Source organism: Ranitomeya imitator, chromosome 5 (assembly GCF_032444005.1).
Source record: "Ranitomeya imitator isolate aRanImi1 chromosome 5, aRanImi1.pri, whole genome shotgun sequence".
Classification (NCBI taxonomy): domain Eukaryota; kingdom Metazoa; phylum Chordata; class Amphibia; order Anura; family Dendrobatidae; genus Ranitomeya; species Ranitomeya imitator.
In genome coordinates this window covers 90251038-90274024 of record NC_091286.1, presented here as the reverse complement: position 1 = coordinate 90274024, position 22987 = coordinate 90251038, and the positions used below count along the sequence as shown (strand labels likewise).

The following is a 22987-nucleotide window of genomic DNA, read 5'->3' as shown; positions in this document are numbered from 1 at the left end:
TCATTTGGCTAAAGTTGTGGGGGGTAGGGCTGGTTCAAGTATTTAGTGGGCCCAGGAAATCTGGACCACGTCACGGCAGTGGAGCAGGGAGAGGTAAGTATCTCAACTTTGCAAGTGCTGTGATCCTGAGCAAGCAGGGGGGGCCCACTCGTTGGCATTGGCACTGGCACAGGGCCCCTCAAAGTACGGCGGTGTGTTTGCATGGCGGGGGCGCCTCCCACCGGCAGCGACACTTTTGCGTACTATGAGGGGCCCTGTGCCAGTGACGTCGCCAACGAGTATTCCTCCCCCCACCTGATGAAGGAACCTGCACTTTCATCTGCACCTTCCTCTTTGTCCCCGTGTAAGGTGGTATGGTATGCGGGAAGGGGAACCTGACTTTCAGCAGGGTCACAATTTTGCTGTGTAGCGTGCATGGGGAATGTTGCGTTATGGGTCAATGTACCAGCAGACTCATCTATCACTGGCTGGGCAATGGGCAGGATGAGGAGGAAACACAGATATAGGCCCAAAGAATAAAGTGGGCTAAATGCAGTTCAAAATTGGTAACAGGACTAACCAGGGGGCATTGCTTTGTTCAGTGGAGTACAACTGTAATGAGAGGCTGACACAGTGAGTAGGCCCAAATCAGTAAGTAGGCTAAATGCAGTTCAAAATTGGTAACAGAAGTAAACAGGCGGCACTGGTTTGTTCAGTGGAGAACATCAAGGAGCGGCAGACAACGATTGTAGGCCCCAACCCAACTAGTAGGCCAAATGCAGTCTAACATTAACAACTACTTAACGAGAGCCTGAAAATGGAATTTCAGGACAGGAAACCAGGAGAACAGCAAGAAGCGGCAGACACTGTTAGTAGGCCCCAAACCAACTAGTAGGCCAAATGCAGTTGTTCCATTTAACAACTATTTAACAAGAGCCTGAAGATAGAAGCTCAGGAAAGACAACCAGGAGAACACCTTGGAGCGGCAGACACTGTTAGTAGGCCCCAACCAAACTAGTAGCCCCACTTCAGTTTTAAAATTCCAATAGGCTGAAAACCTGATAATTGCAGGTCATTTTTTTTAAAGAGGACAGCTGTATTGAGTGGCGCAGCCAGACACTGCAAGTAGGCCTTACACCACAAAGTTGGATCGACGCAGGTTTAAAAAAGGTTACATGGGTACACGGTCTTCATTGGTGTGCTCAGTGGAGGACAATTGGAAGGAGGGACTGCAGAAAGACTTAGTAGGCCTAAAATAACAAAATAGGCTCTATGCAGCTTCGATTATGTGGCAACCTGGAGAACACATTGGAGCGGGAGACACCGTCTCTACAAGCCAGACCCAACTTGTAGGCCTAATGCAGTGTTGTTTCATCAACTACTTAATGAGAGCTAGAAGATAGAAGCTATGGAGAGGCAACCTGGAGAACACCATGGAGGGGCAACCTGGAGAACACCTTGGAGCGGCAGACACCGTCTCTACAACCCAGACCCAACTTGTAGGCCTAATGCAGTGTTGTTTCAACAACTACTTAACAAGAGCATGAAGATTGAAGCTATGGAGAGGCAACCTGGAGAACACCTTGCAGCGGGAGACACCGTCTCTACAACCCAGACCCAACTTGTAGGCCTAATGCAGTGTTGTTTCAACAACTACTTAACAAGAGCATGAAGATTGAAGCTATGGAGAGGCAACCTGGAGAACACCTTGGAGTGGGAGACACCATCTCTTCAACCCAGACCCAACTTGTAGGCCTAATGCAGTGTTGTTTCAACAACTACTTAACAAGAGCATGAAGATTTAAGCTATGGAGAGGCAACCTGGAGAACACCTTGGAGCGGGAGACACCGTCTCTACAACCCAGACCCAACTTGTAGGCCTAATGCAGTGTTGTTTCAACAACTACTTAACGAGAGCTAGAAGATAGAAGCTATGGAGAGGCAACCTGGAGAACACCATGGAGAGGCAACCTGGAGAACACCTTGGAGCGGCAGACACCGTCTCTATAACCCACACCCAACTTGTAGGCCTAATGCAGTGTTGTTTCAACAACTACTTAACAAGAGCATGAAGATTGAAGCTATGGAGAGGCAACCTGGAGAACACCTTGGAGCGGGAGACACCGTCTCTACAACCCAGACCCAACTTGTAGGCCTAATGCAGTGTTGTTTCAACAACTACTTAACAAGAGCATGAAGATTGAAGCTAGGGAGAGGCACCCTGGAGAACACCTTGGAGCGGCAGACACCGTCTCTACAACCCAGACCCAACTTGTAGGCCTAATGCAGTGTTGTTTCAACAACTACTTAACAAGAGCATGAAGATTGAAGCTATGGAGAGGCAACCTGGAGAACACCTTGGAGCAGCAGACATCGTCTCTACAACCCAAACCCAACTTGTAGGCCTAATGCAGTGTTGTTTCAACAACTACTTAACAAGAGCTTCAAGATAGAAGCGAAGGAGAGGCAACAGAGAGAACACCTTGGAGCGGAAGACTCAGTATGTAGACCACAACGAAACTTGTGGTCCCAATGCAGTTTTATAATTCTGACAAGCTGAAAATCCGCCATTTTTTTTTTTAGAGGAGGACAGCTGTATTAAGTGGCGCAGACAGACACTGCTAGTAGGCCTTACAACACAAAGTAGGCTCACTGCAGGATGACAAAAATTTACATGGGTACACGGTCGGCATTGGTGTGCTCAGCGGAGGACAAATGGAAGGAGGGACCGCAGACAGACTTAGTAGGCCTAAAATAAAAAAAATTAGCCTCAAAGCAGTTTCAATTATCTTGCAGGGGTACACAGGCAGCATTGGTGTGTTCAGCGGAGGACAATTGGAAGGAGGGACCGCAGACAGACTTAGTAGGCCTAAAATAAAAAAAATTAGGCTCAAAGCAGTTTCAATTATCTTGCCGGGGTACACAGGCAGCATTGTTGTGTTCAGCGGAGGACAATTGGAAGGAGGGACCGCAGACAGACTTAGTAGGCCTAAAATAAAAAAATTAGGCTCAAAGCAGTTTGAATTATCTTGCAGAGGTACACAGGCAGCATTGGTGTGGTCAGCGGAGGACGATTGGTAGGAGTGTCTGACACAGTTAGTACTCCAAAAAAACAAATAGATGTTAATGTCTCGCAAAACAACAAAACCAAAAAAAAAAAGGGTGGCATACTTAGGTACAGGGGTGGGCTCCTCTGCTGAGTTTCAAACATAGTAATTTGATGCTAAGTATTTAATGGTGTCAATATAGTACACTGACCCTGACGATTTTAACTAGCATCATACATGTCAACAAATTGGTATTGTCAGTGCCAGGCATTGAAGCATGTCAGCGCATAGACTAAACATTGGTGGAGCTGTGAGAGATAATTTTGCAAGTGGTAGAGCACTGTTTGAGCTGGGGGGGAACTCTCTTGTGGCCGGCGGTAGAGGCCCAGGGCCCCTCATGTTACAATGGTGTGTCTGATGTTGGGTGCGCACCACCACCGCCAGAGACACTTTATTGTACTATGAGGGACCCAGTTGTAGTGCCATCGACCAAAAGCGGGCACTCCCACTTCTTCAGACAAACGGCACTCTCACGGGTGCTTGCGCTAAGTGGCGCGACCACGGCCCCGTGGGGGGAGTTAGCCCATTTAGGGAGGTGTAAACATGTTGTATGCTGAACAAACAGCTGCTGCAAATTAAGAGATTGGAACAGTCAGTAAGACGAGTCCACAAGCAAGACCTTTTTATAGGAAAGCTAGGTGTCAGCCGGGAAAGGTGGGGCAAAATAATTCGAAATCCATGAGTGATTCATTTTAATGAAGGTTAGATCATCAACATTTTGGGTAGCCAGACGAGTCCTTTTTTCGGTCAATATTGAACCAGCAGCACTGAATACTCTTTCTGATAGCACACTAGCTGCTGGGCAAGCAAGCTCCTGCAATGCATATTCTGCCAATTCAGGTCAGGTGTCTAGTTTGGATGCCTGTTATGGCTGGCAATCAGGCAACACAGCGTGCAGTAATCAGCGCACATACAGAGATCTGGCAATAACCAAAAACAATAGGACAAGCTCTGAGACGTGGAATCTCTGTAGACTGCAGTACCTGATCTATCCTCGCAAAACTATAAGCAGCAGTGGATTGCGCCTATAACTACCTATGCAACTCGGCACTGCCTGAGTAGCTGACTAGCCTGAAGATAGAAATACAAGCCTGACTTACCTCAGAGAAATACCCCAAAGGAATAGGCAGCCCCCCACATATAATGACTGTTAGCAAGATGAAAAGACAAACGTAGGAATGAAATAGATTCAGCAAAGTGAGGCCCGATATTCTAGACAGAGCGAGGATAGCAAAGAGAACTATGCAGTCTACAAAAAACACTAAAACGAAAACCACGCAAAGGGGCAAAAAGACCCACCGTGCCGAACTAACAGCACGGCGGTGCACCCCTTTGCTTCTCAGAGCTTCCAGCAAAAGTTAATAGCAAGTTGGACAGAAAAAACAGAAAACAAACTAGAAGCACTTATCTAGCAGAGCAGCAGGCCCAAGGAAAGATGCAGTAGCTCAGATCCAACACTGGAACATTGACAAGGAGCAAGGAAGACAGACTCAGGTGGAGCTAAATAGCAAGGCAGCCAACGAGCTCACCAAAACACCCGAGGGAGGAAGCCCAGAGACTGCAATACCACTTGTGACCACAGAAGTGAACTCAGCCACAGAATTCACAACAGTACCCCCCCCTTGAGGAGGGGTCACCGAACCCTCACCAGAACCCCCAGGCCGACCAGGATGAGCCACATGAAAGGCACGAACAAGATCTGGGGCATGGACATCAGAGGCAAAAACCCAGGAATTATCTTCCTGAGCATAACCCTTCCATTTGACCAGATACTGGAGTTTCCGTCTAGAGACACGAGAATCCAAAATCTTCTCCACAATATACTCCAATTCCCCCTCCACCAAAACAGGGGCAGGAGGCTCCACAGATGGAACCATAGGTGCCACGTATCTCCTCAACAACGACCTATGGAATACATTATGTATGGAAAAGGAGTCTGGGAGGGTCAGACGAAAAGACACCGGATTGAGAATCTCAGAAATCCTATACGGACCAATAAAACGAGGTTTAAATTTAGGAGAGGAAACCTTCATAGGAATATGACGAGAAGATAACCAAACCAGATCCCCAACACGAAGTCGGGGTCCCACACGGCGTCTGCGATTAGCGAAAAGCTGAGCCTTCTCCTGGGACAAGGTCAAATTGTCCACTACCTGAGTCCAGATCTGCTGCAACCTGTCCACCACAGAATCCACACCAGGACAGTCCGAAGACTCAACCTGTCCTGAAGAGAAACGAGGATGGAACCCAGAATTGCAGAAAAATGGAGAGACCAAGGTAGCCGAGCTGGCCCGATTATTAAGGGCGAACTCAGCCAACGGCAAAAATGACACCCAATCATCCTGGTCAGTGGAAACAAAACATCTCAGATATGTTTCCAAGGTCTGATTGGTTCGTTCGGTCTGGCCATTAGTCTGAGGATGGAAGGCCGAGGAGAAAGATAGGTCAATGCCCATCCTACCACAAAAGGCTCGCCAGAACCTCGAGACAAACTGGGAACCTCTGTCAGAAACAATATTCTCAGGAATGCCATGTAAACGAACCACATGCTGGAAGAACAAAGGCACCAAATCAGAGGAGGAAGGCAATTTAACCAAGGGCACCAGATGGACCATTTTAGAAAAGCGATCACAGACCACCCAAATGACCGACATGTTTTGAGAAACGGGAAGGTCAGAAATGAAATCCATCAAAATATGTGTCCAAGGCCTCTTCGGGACCGGCAAGGGCAAAAGCAACCCACTGGCACGTGAACAGCAGGGCTTAGCCCTAGCACAAATTCCACAGGACTGCACAAAAGCACGCACATCCCGTGACAGAGACGGCCACCAGAAGGATCTAGCAACCAACTCCCTGGTACCAAAGATTCCTGGATGACCGGCCAGCACCGAACAATGAAGTTCAGAGATAACTTTACTAGTCCACCTATCAGGGACGAACAGTTTCTCGGCCGGACAACGATCAGGTTTATTAGCCTGAAATTTCTGCAACACTCTCCGCAAATCAGGGGAGATGGCAGACACAATGACTCCTTCCTTGAGGATACTCGCCGGCTCAGATAACCCCGGAGAGTCGGGCACAAAACTCCTAGACAGAGCATCCGCCTTCACATTTTTAGAGCCCGGAAGGTATGAAATCACAAAATCAAAACGAGCAAAAAATAACGACCAACGGGCCTGTCTAGGATTCAAGCGCTTGGCAGACTCAAGATAAGTAAGGTTCTTATGATCAGTCAAAACCACCACGCGATGCTTAGCACCCTCAAGCCAATGACGCCACTCCTCGAATGCCCACTTCATGGCCAGCAACTCTCGGTTGCCCACATCATAATTACGCTCAGCAGCAGAAAATTTCCTGGAAAAGAAAGCACATGGTTTGAACACTGAGCAACCAGAACCTCTCTGTGACAAAACCGCCCCTGCACCAATCTCAGAAGCATCAACCTCGACCTGGAACGGAAGAGAAACATCAGGTTGACACAACACAGGGGCACAGCAAAAACGACGCTTCAACTCCTGAAAAGCTTCCACGGCAGCAGAAGACCAATTAACCAAATCAGCACCCTTCTTGGTCAAATCGGTCAATGGTCTGGCAATGCTAGAAAAATTACAGATGAAGCGACGATAAAAATTAGCAAAGCCCAGGAATTTCTGCAGACTTTTTAGAGATGTCGGCTGAGTCCAATCCTGGATGGCCTGAACCTTAACCGGATCCATCTCGATAGTAGAAGGGGAAAAGATGAACCCCAAAAATGAAACTTTCTGCACACCGAAGAGACACTTTGATCCCTTCACGAACAAGGAATTAGCACGCAGTACCTGGAAAACCATTCTGACTTGCTTCACATGAGACTCCCAATCATCTGAGAAGATCAAAATGTCATCCAAGTAAACAATCAAGAATTTATCCAGATACTCACGGAAAATGTCATGCATAAAAGACTGAAAAACAGATGGAGCATTGGCAAGTCCGAACGGCATCACCAGATACTCAAAATGACCCTCGGACGTATTAAATGCCGTTTTCCATTCATCTCCCTGCCTGATTCTCACCAGATTATACGCACCACGAAGATCAATCTTAGTAAACCAACTAGCCCCCTTAATCCGAGCAAACAAGTCAGAAATCAATGGCAAGGGATACTGAAACTTAACAGTGATCTTATTAAGAAGGCGGTAATCAATACACGGTCTTAGCGAACCATCCTTCTTGGCTACAAAAAAGAACCCTGCTCCCAATGGTGACGACGATGGGCGAATATGTCCCTTCTCCAGGGATTCCTTCACATAACTGCGCATAGCGGTGTGTTCAGGTACGGACAAATTAAATAAACGACCCTTAGGGAATTTACTACCAGGAATCAAATCGATAGCACAATCACAATTCCTATGCGGAGGTAGGGCATCAGACTTGGACTCTTCAAATACATCCTGAAAGTCCGACAAGAACTCTGGGATGTCAGAAGGAATGGATGACGAAATAGACAAAAATGGAACATCACCATGTACTCCCTGACAACCCCAGCTGGTTACCGACATAGAGTTCCAATCCAATACTGGATTATGGGTTTGTAGCCATGGCAACCCCAACACGACCACATCATGCAAATTATGCAGTACCAGAAAGCGAATAACTTCCTGATGTGCAGGAGCCATGCACATGGTCAGCTGGGCCCAGTACTGAGGCTTATTCTTGGCCAAAGGTGTAGCATCAATTCCTCTCAACGGAATAGGACACCGCAAAGGCTCCAAGACAAATCCACAACGTTTAGCATAATCCAAATCCATCAGATTCAGGGCAGCGCCTGAATCCACAAACGCCATGACAGAATACGAAGACAAAGAGCACATTAAGGTAATGGACAAAAGGAATTTGGACTGTACAGTACCAATAACGGCAGAGCTATCGAACCGCCTAGTGCGTTTAGGACAATTAGAAATAGCATGAGTAGAATCACCACAATAGAAACACAGTCTGTTCAGACGTCTGTGTTCTTGCCGTTCTACTTTAGTCATAGTCCTGTCGCACTGCATAGGCCCAGGTTTACTCTCAGACAATACCGCCAGATGGTGCACAGATTTACGCTCGCGCAAGCGACGACCGATCTGAATGGCCAAGGACATAGACTCATTCAAACCAGCAGGCATAGGAAATCCCACCATTACATCCTTAAGAGCTTCAGAGAGACCCTTTCTGAACAAAGCTGCCAGCGCAGATTCATTCCACTGAGTGAGTACTGACCACTTTCTAAATTTCTGACAATATACTTCTACATCATCCTGACCCTGGCATAAAGCCAGCAGATTTTTCTCAGCCTGATCCACTGAATTAGGCTCATCGTAAAGCAATCCCAGCGCCTGGAAAAATGCATCAACATTACTCAATGCAGAATCTCCTGGTGCAAGAGAAAACGCCCAGTCCTGTGGGTCGCCGCACAAAAAAGAAATAATAATCAAAACCTGTTGAATAGGATTACCAGAAGAATGAGGTTTCAAGGCCAAAAATAGCTTACAATTATTTCTGAAGCTCAGGAATTTAGTTCTGTCACCAAAAAACAAATCAGGAATCGGAATTCTTGGTTCTAGCATCGATTTCTGATCAATAGTATCTTGAATCTTTTGTACATTTACAACGAGATTATCCATTGAGGAGCACAGAGCCTGAATATCCATGTCCACAGCTGTGTCCTGAAGCACTCTAATGTCTAGGGGAAAAAAAAGACTGAAGACAGAGCTAAGAAAAAAAAATGATGTCAGGATTTCTTTTTTCCCTCTATTGGGAATCATTGGTGTGGCTCCTTGTACTGTTATGGCTGGCAATCAGGCAACACAGCGTGCAGTAATCAGCGCACATACAGAGATCTGGCAATAACCAAAAACAATAGGACAAGCTCTGAGACGTGGAATCTCTGTAGACTGCAGTACCTGATCTATCCTCGCACAACTATAAGCAGCAGTGGATTGCGCCTATAACTACCTATGCAACTCGGCACTGCCTGAGGAGCTGACTAGCCTGAAGATAGAAATACAAGCCTGACTTACCTCAGAGAAATACCCCAAAGGAATAGGCAGCCCCCCACATATAATGACTGTTAGCAAGATGAAAAGACAAACGTAGGAATGAAATAGATTCAGCAAAGTGAGGCCCGATATTCTAGACAGAGCGAGGATAGCAAAGAGAACTATGCAGTCTACAAAAAACCCTAAAACGAAAACCACGCAAAGGGGCAAAAAGACCCACCGTGCCGAACTAACAGCACGGCGGTGCACCCCTTTGCTTCTCAGAGCTTCCAGCAAAAGTTAATAGCAAGCTGGACAGAAAAAACAGAAAACAAACTAGAAGCACTTATCTAGCAGAGCAGCAGGCCCAAGGAAAGATGCAGTAGCTCAGATCCAACACTGGAACATTGACAAGGAGCAAGGAAGACAGACTCAGGTGGAGCTAAATAGCAAGGCAGCCAACGAGCTCACCAAAACACCCGAGGGAGGAAGCCCAGAGACTGCAATACCACTTGTGACCACAGAAGTGAACTCAGCCACAGAATTCACAACAGTTGCCCAGTAATCAAATGGGAATGACGGTTGAGGGAGAACATCGATAAGGGATGAAAAATAGTTAGTAACCATACTGGACAAATGTTGTCTCCTGTCACTTTGAATTGATGCTGCAGTACCTGTCCTGTCTGCGGTCATTGCGAAATCACTCCACAACCTGGTCAGAAAACTGTCCAACACCACTTCTGATTTGTGCAACTCTAACACCTCTGCCCTGTTGCCCCCTGCAGCTCGTGTGAGAACCATCACCGGCGCTGTGTGCTGGGAATGCCTGAATCAAACGGTCTACAAGAGTTGCTTGTTTGGTTGCTAATATTTGTTCGAGGTTCTCATGTGGCATGATATTTTGCAATTTGCCTTTATAGCGAGGATCAAGGAGGCAGGCCAACCAGTAATCGTCATCGGTCATCATTTTAATAATGCGTGGGTCCCTTTTGAGGATACGTAAGGCATAATCCGCCATGTGGGCCAAAGTTCCAGTTGTCAAATCTGCGGTTGTGCTGGGTTGAGGGGCAGTTTCAGGCAAATCTACGTCACTTGTCTCCCTAAAAAACCTTGAACCCGGCCTTGCAACGCCACCAGTTGCTATTGGCCTCGGAGAAGCTTCCTCATACAAAAAATACTCATCCCCATCATCCCCCTCGTCCTCCTCCTCTTCGCCCACTACCTCGTCCTGTAGACTGCCCTGACCAGACAATGGCTGACTGTCATCAAGGCTTCCCTCTTCCTTGGCTGCAGACGCCTGCTCCTTTATGTGCGTCAAACTTTGCATCAGCAGACGCATTAGGAGGATGCTCATGCTTATTATGGCATTGTCTGCACTAACCAGCCGTGTGCATTCCTCAAAACACTGAAGGACTTGACACAGGTCTTGTACCTTCGACCACTGCACACCTGACAACTCCATGTCTGCCATCCAACTGCCTGCCCGTGTATGTGTATCCTCCCACAAATACATAACAGCATGCCTCTGTTCGCACAGTCTCTGAAGCATGTGCAGTGTGGAGTTCCACCTTGTTGCAATGTCAATGATTAGGCGATGCTGGGGAAGGTTCAAAGACCGCTGATGGTTCTGCATACGGCTGGAGTGCACGGGCGAACGGCGGATATGCGAGCAAAGTCTGCGCATTTGGAGGAGCAGGTCGGGTAACCCTGGATAACTTTTCAGGAAGCACTGCACCACCAGGTTTAAGGTGTGAGCCAGGCAAGGAATGTGTTTCAGTTGGGAAAGGGCTATGGCAGCCATAATATTCCTTCCGTTATCACTCACTACCTTGCCTGCCTTAAGATGTACAGTGCCCAGCCATGACTGAGTTTCTTTCTGCAAGAACTCGGACAGAACTTCCGCGGTGTGTCTGTTGTCGCCCAAACACTTGATTGCCAATACAGCCTGCTGACGCTTGCCACTAGGTGTCCCATAATGGGTCACCTCGTGTGCAACAGTGGCAGCTGCGGATGGAGTGCTCGTGCAACTGCGGTCTGTGGACGAGCTCTTGCTTCTGCAGGAGGACGAGGAGGAGGAGGGGGGGCGAACGCCTACAGCCAACTGTTTCCTAGACCGTGGGCTAGGCAGAACTGTCCCAATATTGCTGTCCCCTGTGGACCCTGCATCCACCACATTAACCAAGTGAGCCGTGATGGACACGTAACATCCCTGGCCATGCCTACTGGTCCATGCATCTGTTGTCAGGTGCACCTTTGTACTCACAGATTGCCTGAGTGCATGGACGATGCGGTCTTTTACATGCTGGTGGAGGGCTGGGATGGCTTTTCTCGAAAAGGAGTGTCGACTGGGTAGCTTGTAGCGTGGTTCTGCGTAGTCCATTAGGGCTTTGAAAGCTTCGCTTTCAACTAACCGGTAGGGCATCATCTCTAATGAGATTAGTCTAGCAATGTGGGCGTTCAAACCCTGTGTACGCGGATGCGAGGATGAGTACTTCCTTTTCCTAACGAGAGTCTCATGTAGGGTGAGCTGGACTGGAGAGCTGCAGATCATGGAACTAGCGGGGGTGCCGGTGGACATGGCAGAATGAGTGAGGGTTGGAGATGGTATTCTTGCTGGTGCCCTACATGCAGTGTTTCCTACTACGAAACTGGTGATTCCCTGACTGCTTTGGCCTGGCGACGAAATCTGCACATTTGCTGCAGGTGGTGCGGGAAATGGTGGGCTTACATTGAGGGAAGGGATGTAGCGTTGCTGACTAGCTTCATTGGCCGAGGGTGCTACAACCTTAAGGGACGTTTGGTAGTGAGTCCATGCTTGCAAATGCATGGTGGTTAAATATCTACGCATGCAACTTGTATTTAGACTTTTAAGATTCTGACCTCTGCTTAAGGTAGTTGAACATTTTTGACAGATGACTTTGCTCTGATCATTTGGATGTTGTTTAAAAAAATGCCAGACTGCACTCTTTCTACTATCGGATACATTTTCAAGCATTGCAGACTGAGCTTCTTTAACCGGATGTCCACGCTGTCCTACAACTGGTTTTGCCACGCGTTTTTGGCCAGATACGGGCCTGGCAGATGGAACCTGTTGCGATGTTGATGCCTTCTGCGGCTCCTTCTCCTCCACTTCAGAGCTGCTGCCGCCTGCACCCTGTTCCCCCAATGGCTGCCAATCGGGGTCAACAACTGGGTCATCTATGACCTCCTCTTCTATCTCGTGTGCAACTTCGTTTGTGTCACCGTGTAAGCCGGTGGTATAGCGTTTGTGACGGGGCACCATAGTCTCATCAGGGTCTGATTCTGGATCAGTACACTGCGAGGGCAATGTTGTGGTCTGAGTCAAAGGAACAGCATAGTAATCTGGCTGTGGCTGTGCATCTGTGCACTTCATGTCCGATTCAACTTGTAATGGGCATGGCCTGTTAACTGTTTCACTTTCTAACCCAGGAACGGTATGTGTAAAGAGCTCCATGGAGTAACCCGTTGTGTCGCCTGACGCATCCTTCTCTGTTGTTCTTGGTGAAGAAGACAAGGAAGCGACTTGTTCTTGACCGTGAACATCCACTAACGACGCGCTGCTTTTACATTTAGCAGTTTCAGAAGAGGAGGCGAAAGAGCTAGAGGCTGAGTCAGCAAGGAAAGCCAAAACTTGTTCTTGTTGCTCCGGCTTTAAAAGCGGTTTTCCTACTCCCAGAAAAGGGAGCGTTCGAGGCCTTATGTAGCCAGACGACGAACCTGGCTCAACAACTCGAGACTTAGGTGCTATATTGCTTTTCCCACGACCACCTGATGCTCCACCACCACTACCATCATTACCAGCTGGCAATGACCGCCCACGGCCACGACCTCTTCCACCAGACTTCCTCATTGTTTGAAAAACGTAACCAAACTAACGGTATTTGTTACTGTAAAACCAGTTACAAGGTGAACTCAAACTTCTGTTGGATATATATATCCCTTTATAGGTGGGTCTGACTGCAGGGAAAATCAGGCCCAATGTATAACAGTACACAGCTTCAGTGGCAGACAGATATGCCACTAACAGGAATGACGCTGATGCAGACACTAACAATTCAAATCTCCCCCTTTTTATTTTTTCTAGGAGAATATTGAAGAAATGTGGCCCACTCTCATACAGTATATGTTCTGTGGCACAAAATTTGAGACAGGTGGCACACACAGGAGTGGTACTGAAGCAGAAATGCCAATCTTAATCTCCCACAATTTTTTTTTTCTGGGAGAATTTAAAAGAAATCTGACCCAGTATTACACACTAGCTTTAATGTGGCACACAATTTGAGACAGGTGGCACACACAGGAGTGGCACTGAAGCAGAAATGCCAATCTTAATCTCCCACAATTTTTTTTCAGGGAGAATTTAAAAGAAATCTGACCCAGTATTACACACTAGGTTTAATGTGGCACACAATTTGAGACAGGTGGCACACACAGGAATGGGACTGAAGCAGAAATGCCAATCTTAATCTCCCACTATTTTTTTTTCAGGGAGAATTTAAAAGAAATCTGACCCAGTATTACACAGTAGGTTTAATGTGGCACACAATTTGAGACAGGTGGCACACACAGGAGTGGCATTGAAGCAGAAATGCCAATCTTAATCACCCACTATTTTTTTTTTCAGGGAGAATTTAAAAGAAATCTGACCCAGTATTACACACTAGGTTTAATGTGGCACACAATTTGAGACAGGTGGCACACACAGGAGTGGCACTGAAGCAGAAATGCCAATCTTAATCTCCCACTATTTTTTTATAGGGAGAATTTAAAAGAAATCTGACCCAGTATTACACACTAGGTTTAATGTGGCACACAATTTGAGACAGGTGCCACACACAGGACTGCCACTGATACAGATTTGCCAATTTTAATCTGCACTCTTTTCTTCTTCAGGGAGACTAGTGAATAAATCTGGGCCACTGTATTAGAGTATATTTTCTGTGGCAGAAAGTGGCTTGAAGAGATATAACGAAACAAAAAAAAAAAGGGACTGTCCTACAATTACTATCTCCCTGCAGTAATCTCAGCAACGTATGGCAGGCAGCAATAACAAGGAGTGGACTGCTGCACAAAAAAAGTCAACAGTGTGGACAAACACACAAGGAAGCTGTGCAGAAAGGAAGGAGCAACAGGACTTGTGCTTTGAAAAAAGCAGTTGGTTTGCACAGCGGTGTACAAACAGCAATGCAGCTATCTGGGAGCCTTCTAGGGCAGCCCAATGAGCTACAGTGCTGAGGAAAAAAAAAATGTAGCCTCCACTGTCCCTGCAAACAAAAGGTGGTGTTGGACAGTGGAAATCGCTACAGCACAAGCGGTTTGGGGGTTAATGGACCCTGCCTAACGCTATCCCTGCTTCTGACGAAGCGGCAGCAACCTCTCCCTATGCTCAGATCAGCAGCAGTAAGATGGCGGTCGGCGGGAACGCCCCTTTATAGCCCCTGTGACGCCGCAGAAAGCAAGCCAATCACTGCAATGCCCTTCTCTAAGATGGTGGGGACTGAGACCTATGCCATCACGCTGCCCACACTCTGCGTCCACCTTCATTGGCTGAGAAATGGCGCTTTTCGCATCTCTGAAACGCGACTTTGGCGCGAAAGTCGCGTACCGCATGGCCGACCCCATACAGAGATCGGGTCGGGTTTCATGAAACCCGACTTTGCCAAAAGTCGGCGACTTATGAAAATGACCGACCCGTTTCGCTCAACCCTAGTCATAAGTATTCAGACCCTTTGCTTAGACACTCATATTTAAGTCACATGCTGTCCATTTCCTTGTGATGTTCCTTGAGATGATTCTACTCCTTCATTGAAGGCAAGCTGTGTTTAATTAAACTGATAGGACTTTATTTGGAAAGGCACACACCTGTCTATATAAGACCTCACAGCTCACAGTGCATGTCAGACCAAATGAGAATCATGAGGTCAAAGGAACTGGCCAAGGAGCTCAGAGACAGAATTGTGGCAAGGCACAGATCTGGCCAAGGCTACAACAGAATTTCTGCAGTACTCAAGGTTCCTAAGAGCACAGTGGCCTCCATAATCCTTAAATGGAAGAAGTTTGGGACCACCAGACGTCTTCCTAGACCTGGCCGTCCAGCCAAACTGAGCAATTGTGGGAGAAGAGACTTGTGAGAGAAGTAAAGGAGAACCCCATGATCACTGTGGTTGAGCTCCAGAGATGCAGTAGGGAGATGGGAGAAAGTTTCACAAAGTCAACTATCACTGTAGCCCTCCACCAGTCGGGCCATTATGGCAGAGTGGCTGGACGGAAGCTTCTCCTCAGTGCAAGACATATGAAAGTCGCATAGAATTTGCTAAAAAACATATGAAGGACTCCCAGACTATGAGAAATAAGATTCTTTGGTCTGCTGAGATGAAGATAGACCTTTTTGGTGATAATTCTAAGCAGTATGTGAGGAGAAAACCAGGTACTGCTTATCACCTGCCCAATGCAATCCCAACAGTAAAACATGGTGGTGGCGGCATCATGCTGCAGGACTGGATGACTGGTTGTCATTGAAGGAAACATGAATGTGGCCAAGTACAGAGATATCCTGGATGAAAACCTCTTCCAGAGCGCTCTGGTCCTCAGACTTGGCCAAAGGTTCACCTTCCAACAAGACAATGACCCTAAACACACGGCTAAAATAACAAAAGAGTGCCTTCAGAATAACTCTGTGACCATTCTTGACTGGCCCAGCTGGAGCCCTGACCTAAACCCAATTGAGCATCTCTGGAGAGACCTGAAAATGGCTGTCCACCAACGTTCACCATCCAACCTGACAGAACTGTGGTGGATCTGCAAGGAAGAATGGCAGAGAATCCCCAAATCCAGGTGTAAAAAAACTTGTTGCATCATTTCCAAGAAGATTCATGGCTCTATTAGCTCAAAAGGGTGCTTCTACTCAATATTGAGCAAAGGGTCTGAATACTTATGACCATGTGATATTTCAGTTTTTGTTTTTTTAATAAATTTGCAAAAATTACTACATTTCTGTTTTCTTTCAGTCAAGATGGGGTGCAAAGTGTACATTAATGAGAAAAATATAATGAGAGAAACTTTTTTGAATTTACCAAATAGCTGCAATGAAACAAAGAGTGAAAAATTTAAAGGGGTCTGAATACTTTCCGTACCCACTGTATTATGTTTACATGTTGCGTTTTTGTAGCATTTTTTTAATGCATTTTTCAATGCTAATTTTCAGCTGAGTTTTACAGTACCATCAAAATCTATGAGATTTTAGAAATCTGATGCACACACCTTGTTTTTTTCTGACTTTTTAGTCAAAGAGCTGTGTTTTAGCAGAATTCAGCCATGTCATTTCTTTCAGCGTTTTTTCAGCATTTTTGCAGCATTTCAGCGTTTTTGACCCATTGAGAGCATGGACAGTGCAATAAACACTGCAAAAAACGCAGGTATCGGGTTTCGTTGCTTTTTTGGTGCAAAAACCTGATGAAGTTGAATCAGGTTATTTTTTATGCACTAAACTTTGTCAGCATGCACAAGAGACAAACGTACCTTAACAAAATCGCAGTAAAAAAGAAGCAAAAGACACAGCAAACACTCGACAAAGCCTGCTTTTTTGACATTGCTTCTTTATTGCCGAGAAAGGAGGTTTTGCCTGCGGGAAAAAAATGCATACAAAGTGCAATGTGTGAGCCTAAATCTGAGCGCCTTAAAGGGAAACTGTCACCAGGTTTTTCCTATACAAAGTAGGGCCAGCACCTGTATGCCTTCATATACAGCTTTATAGAATGCTGTACATATGCCCACAATGCACTTGGAATAACACAAAAAATAGCTTTGTTATACTCACCTACGACACTGTCCAGTCCAATGGGCGTAGCTCGTCTTGATCTGGCGCCTCCTCTCTTCTTATGATTGCCGTCCTACTTCTCTATTTCATGTGGATGATGCATCCTATGTCCTCCAAACAGTGTCATCTACTGCGCTCTCTGCCCTGCTGAGGGCACAGCAAAGTAATGTAATGTGCACGGGCGGTAAAGGTCAAAGAGCGCCGAGGTCAGGCAGAGAGAAGTGAGGCTGCGTGGGAGCATAATAGAGGACATTGTGTTGATGATGTAGGACGCGTCATTCAAATGAAGCAAAAAAGAGGATGGCAATTGAAAAAAGGAGGCAGTGGATCAAGACCAGTGACACCCATGGGATCGGACAGCGGCGTAGTTAAATATAATAAAAGGTCTTTTTTGTGTTATGCCAAGCGCATTGGAGACACATATTCAGCATTCTAGTATGCTGTAACCGAGGGCTTACACGTGCTGGCCCTACATTTTATGGGAAAACCCTGGTGACAGGTTCCCTTTAATGAAATTAAAAAGATGATGTCTTGTAAAAAATGAATACAATGTCATATTTGTAGCTAAAAGTCCAACCAAGCAGGGTCAGATTCATATAAAACCTATTGGTTTTGGATGTGATGAGTTCATACATGCTATTATGCTTTAAATGCATGCATATCTGCATGTATTTACCAATACGAAATATACAAAAAATTGGTGCTCTCTGGATACCGTTAAACATCTCAGTCATTGAAATAGCAAATGTCTTGATTAGGTGCAAAGAAATCAAAGAATCAGGAAGTAAATCTTTTCATGCTGCTCCGACTTCAAGCAAGCACTGCAGCCCAAACATTATCCGTAGAATATTGGTATCATTCTAAGCTGTAAGATTTTGCAATTTAAAATCTAGATTGATGCTCTAGTCCTAAAATTTTAGTGTACATTACATACTAGATGTTGGCCCGATTCTAACGCATCAGGTATTCTAGAATATGTATGTATGTATGTATGTATACACTGTGTGCCCAATTATTAGGCAAGTTGTATTTTTGATCACATGATTCTATTTATACATGTCCTTCTCCAAGCTGTTCAGGCTTGAGAGCCAACTACAAATTAAGTAAATCAGGTGATGTGCATCTCTGTAATGAGGAGTGGTGTTGTCTAATGACATCAAAACCCTATATAAGGTGTGCTTAATTATTAGGCAACTTCCTTTCCTTTGGCAAAATGGGTCAGAAGAGAGATTTGACAGGCTCTGAAAAGTCCAAAATTGTGAGATGTCTTGCAGAGGGATGCAGCAGTCTTGAAATTGCCAAACTTTTGAAGCTTGATCACCGAACAATCAAGCTTTTCATGGCCAATAGCAAACAGGATCGCAAGAAGCGTGTTGGGCAAAAAAGGCGCAAAATAACTGCCCATGAATTGAGGAAAATCAAGCGTGAAGCTGCCAACATGCCATTTGCCACCAGTTTTACCATATTTCAGAGCTGCAACTTTACTGGAGTATCAAAAAGCACAAGGTGTGCGATGCTCAGGGACATGGCCAAGGTAAGGAAGGCTGAAAAATGACCACCTTTGAACAAGGAACATAAGATAAAATGCCAAGACTGGGCCAAGAAATATCTTAAGACTGACTTTTCAAAGGTTTTATGGACTGATGAAATGAGAGTGACTCTTGATGGGCCAGATGGATGGGCCAGAGGCTGGATCAGTAAAGGGCAGAGAGCTCCACTCCGACTCAGACCCCAGCAAGGTAGAGGTGGGGTACTGGTATGGGCTGGTATCATCAAAGATGAACTTGTGGGACCTTTTCGGTTTGAGAATGGAGTGAAGATTAACTCCCAGACCAAATGCCAGTTTCTGGAACACAACTTCTTCAAGCAGTGGTACAGGAAGAAGTCGGTATCGTTCAAGAAAAACATGATTTTCATGCAGGACAATGCTCCATCACATGCCTCCAACTACTCCACAGCATGGCTGGCCAGTAAAGGTCTCAAAAAAGAAAAAAAATGACATGGCCCCCTAGTTCACCTGATCTGAACCCCATAGAGAGCCTGTGGGCCCTCATAAAATGTGAGATCTACAGGGAGGGAAAACAGTACACCTCTCGGAACAGTGTCTGGGAGGCTGTGGTGGCTGCTGCATGCTATGTTGATCGTAAACAGATCAAGCAACTGACAGAATCTATGGATAGAAGGCTGTTGAGTGTCATTATAAAGAAAGGTGGCTATATTGGTCATAATTTTTTGGGGATTTTGTTTTTGCATGTCAGAAATGTTTATTTCTATATTTTGTGCAGTTATATTGGTTTACCTGGTGAAAATAAACAAGTGAGATGGGAATATATTTGGTTTTTATTAAGTTGCCTAATAATTCTGCACAGTAATAGTTATCTGCACAAACAGATATCCTCCTAAAATAGCCAAATCTAAAAAAAACCCCACTCCAACTTCCAAAAATATTAAGCTTTGATATTTATGAGTCTTTTGGGTTGATTGAGAACATAGTTGTTGACCAATAATAAAAATAATCCTCTAAAATACAACTTGCCTAATAATTCTGCACGCAGTGTTCATATAGCAGCCACATAGTATATAGTAGAGGCCACGTAACACAGACAGCCATGTAGTATATAGTACAGCCATGTAGTATATAGGAGCCACGTAGTATATAACACAGCCAAGTAGTATATAGCACAGCCACGTAGTATATAACACAGCACACGTAATATATAGCACAGCACACGCAGTATATAACACAGCCCATGCAGTATATAACACTGCCCACGTAGTATATAACACTGCCCACATAGTATATAACACAGCCCACGTAGTATATAACACAGCTCACGGCCGCAACCAATCAGCGACGTCTGATTTCCGTGACAGACAGACAGACAAACAGACTGAAGTGCCCCTTAGACGAATATATATATAGATGCTATTAGCAGTGAACGGGCACATTTACATTTTCTTACATCACTGACTAGTCATAGCTGACTCTAGATATTATAATGACCATACTGTGGATATCTATACAAATGTTAAATGAAACAATACTTTTATTATTTTTAATAGCTTTACACTAGAAAATTAACATTTAAAGCCCAGAAAATTGTATGTATAATGGCAAATTATATTCTATTCTTTAATTGTTACATTTTTATCTTTTGCTTTAATATAAAGCTTAGCATATTAATAAGTCAAACAACATCTCTCATTTCAGAAATGATACAGAACAGTATAAGCCACCTTTATCAAAATTCAAAATTACATATCACTTTAAGGGGAATCTGTCATGTGAAAAAAGCTATTAACCTACACGCATGCGTTAATCTGTAGGATAATAGCATTCTGAAGCTGTGCGACGGCAGCACTCAAGTGAGTGGCGGCTGTAACCATGACTCGGCACTTACTGACAGCCAGCTCAACAGTGCATCAGCATAAAATCAGCTGTCAATCAGTGTCAAGGAGCGGCTATAGTCGCCACTCACTATGCACTGAGCAGTGACTGTAGCCTCAGTGGCTGTGTCTCTATAACTGGAAGCCAGAAGCTGCTGGGAGGAATAAAGCTCATTTCCTCCCTGTAGCTGGGCTTTCAGTGTGGCGGCTTTTCATATTTTCATGCTACAGCATCCCAGAGTGTAACTTTTATTTGTTAGTTATGCATGGAGATGGCTACTCTTAGTATGTAACTGTACACACCAATTTCCTGTTTGGAAGTGACAGTCAGTCTTTTGATATTTGTATACATTGGTTCTCTGACTGAGCATTCAACCCATCGGCCTCTGGCGGTTTTAATTACAGCAGGATCCCACCTACCAACATTAATGCAGGCTTCAGCCTAGGAGAGGATTCACATTAGATAGGTTCCCAGCAATGAGAATCACCGTATCATGGCTGCTGGGCATGCATGAATTGGCTAAATTACAGTTAGGTCCATATATATTTGGACAGAGACAACATTTTTCTAATTTTGGTTATAGACATTACCACAATGAATTTTAAACAAAACAATTCAGATGCAGTTGAAGTTCAGACTTTCAGCTTTCATTTGAGGGTCTCCACATTAAAATTGGATGAAGGGTTTAGGAGTTTCAGCTCCTTAACATGTGCCACCCTGTTTTTAAAGGGACCAAAAGTAATTGGACAATTGACTCCAAGGCTATTTCATGGACAGGTGTGGGCAATCCCTTCATTATGTCATTCTCAATTAAGCAGATAAAAGGCCTGGAGATGATTTGAGGTGTGGTGCTTGCATTTGGAAGGTTTTGCTGTGAAGTAAACATGCAGTCAAAGGAGCTCTCCATCCAGGTGAAACAAGCCATCCTTAAGCTGCAAAAACAGAAAAAAAACCATCCGAGAAATTGCTACAATATTAGGAGTGGCAAAATCTACAGTTTGGTACATCCTGAGAAAGAAAGAAAGCACTGGTGAACTCATCTATGCAAAAAGACCTGGGCACCCACGGAAGACAACAGTGGTGGATGATCGCAGAATAATCTCCATGGTGAAGAGAAACCCCTTCACAACAGCCAACCAAGTGAACAACACTCTCCAGGAGGTCGGCGTATCAATATCCAAATCTACCATAAAGAGAAGACTGCATGAAAGTAAATACAGAGGGATCACTGCACGGTGCAAGCCAATCATAAGCATCAAGAATAAAAAGGCTAGACTGGACTTTGCTAAAAAAAATCTAAAAAAGCCAGCACAGTTCTGGAAGAACATTCTTTGGACAGATGAAACCAAGATCAACCTCTACCAGAATGATGGAAAGAGAAAAGTATGGCTAAGGCATGGTACAGCTCATGGTCCAAAGCATACCACATCATCTGTAAAACACGGCGGAGGCAGTGTGATGGCTTGGGCATGCATGGCTGTCAGTGGCACTGGGTCACTAGTGTTTATTAATGATGTGACACAGGAGAGAAGCAGCCGAATGAATTCTGAGGCATTCAGAGCCATACTGTGTGCTCAGATCCAGCCAAATGCAGCCAAACTGATTGGTTGTCGTTTCATACTACAGATGGACAATGACCCAAAACATAAAGCCAAACCAACCCAGGAGTTTATTAAAGCAAAGAAGTGGAATATTCTTGAATGGCCAAGTCAGTCACCTGATCTCAAACCAATTGAGCATGCATTTCACTTGTTAAAGACTAAACTTCAGACAGAAAGGCCCACAAACAAACAGCAACTGAAAACCACCACAGTGTAGGCCTGGCAGAGCATCAAAAAGGAGGAAACACAGCGTCTGGTGATGTCCATGAGTTCAAGACTTCAGGCAGTCATTGCCAACAAAGGGTTTTCAACCAACTACTAAAAATGAACATTTTATTTAAAATTATTGAATCTGTCCAATTAATTTTGGTCCCTTTAAAAACAGGGGGGCACATATGAAGGAGCTGAAACTCTTAAACCCTTCATCCAATTTTAATGCGGAGACCCTCAAATGAAAGCTGAAAGTCTGAACTTCAACTGCATCTGAATTGTTTTGTTTAAAATTCATTGTGGTAATGTCTATAACCAAAATTAGAAAAATGTTGTCTCTGTCCAAATATATATGGACCTAACTGTATGTGTTAAATATCTTCGTTTTTTTCTTATTGTGCTAGAGCAGTAATGCAGTTCATATTTCAGATATTTCATGTTTACATGCTATAGCGCTACAGAGTGCTACTTTATTTGTTAGTTATGTATGGAGATGGCGACTCTTAGTTTGCACCTATACACACCAATTTTCTGTTTGGAAGTGACGGTCAGTCTTTTGATATTTGTATGCATGGCTTAAAGACACTTTGAAGCTGCAGATTAACTGCATATCTGCAGGTCAATAGCATTTTTTCACATATCATCTTCTCTTTAAGGAGAGAGGAGTATGATATTTAAGTATATGGATAAAAGATAGGAACAAATTTTTTTAATGTCTTTAATTCTTTTTTTATTTATTAAGTTCAGTAATCTCCAATGTTTAAAGCAGTTGATAATACAAGACCGAAGAGGAGTAGGGTCTGCTGCACATCTGTACCTTTGAGTGTATGCAATGTAGGATGGTATAATTCCAGCAAATATATTTC

General features: G+C 44.8%; 1 protein-coding gene across 1 annotated transcript in view; it reads right to left on the bottom strand.

The window, feature by feature from the left end:
- The window catches only part of EFEMP1 (EGF containing fibulin extracellular matrix protein 1), a 147793-nt gene that overhangs the window by 108148 nt on the left and 16658 nt on the right, over positions 1 to 22987 (bottom strand). The gene's annotated exons all lie outside the window — the stretch shown is intronic.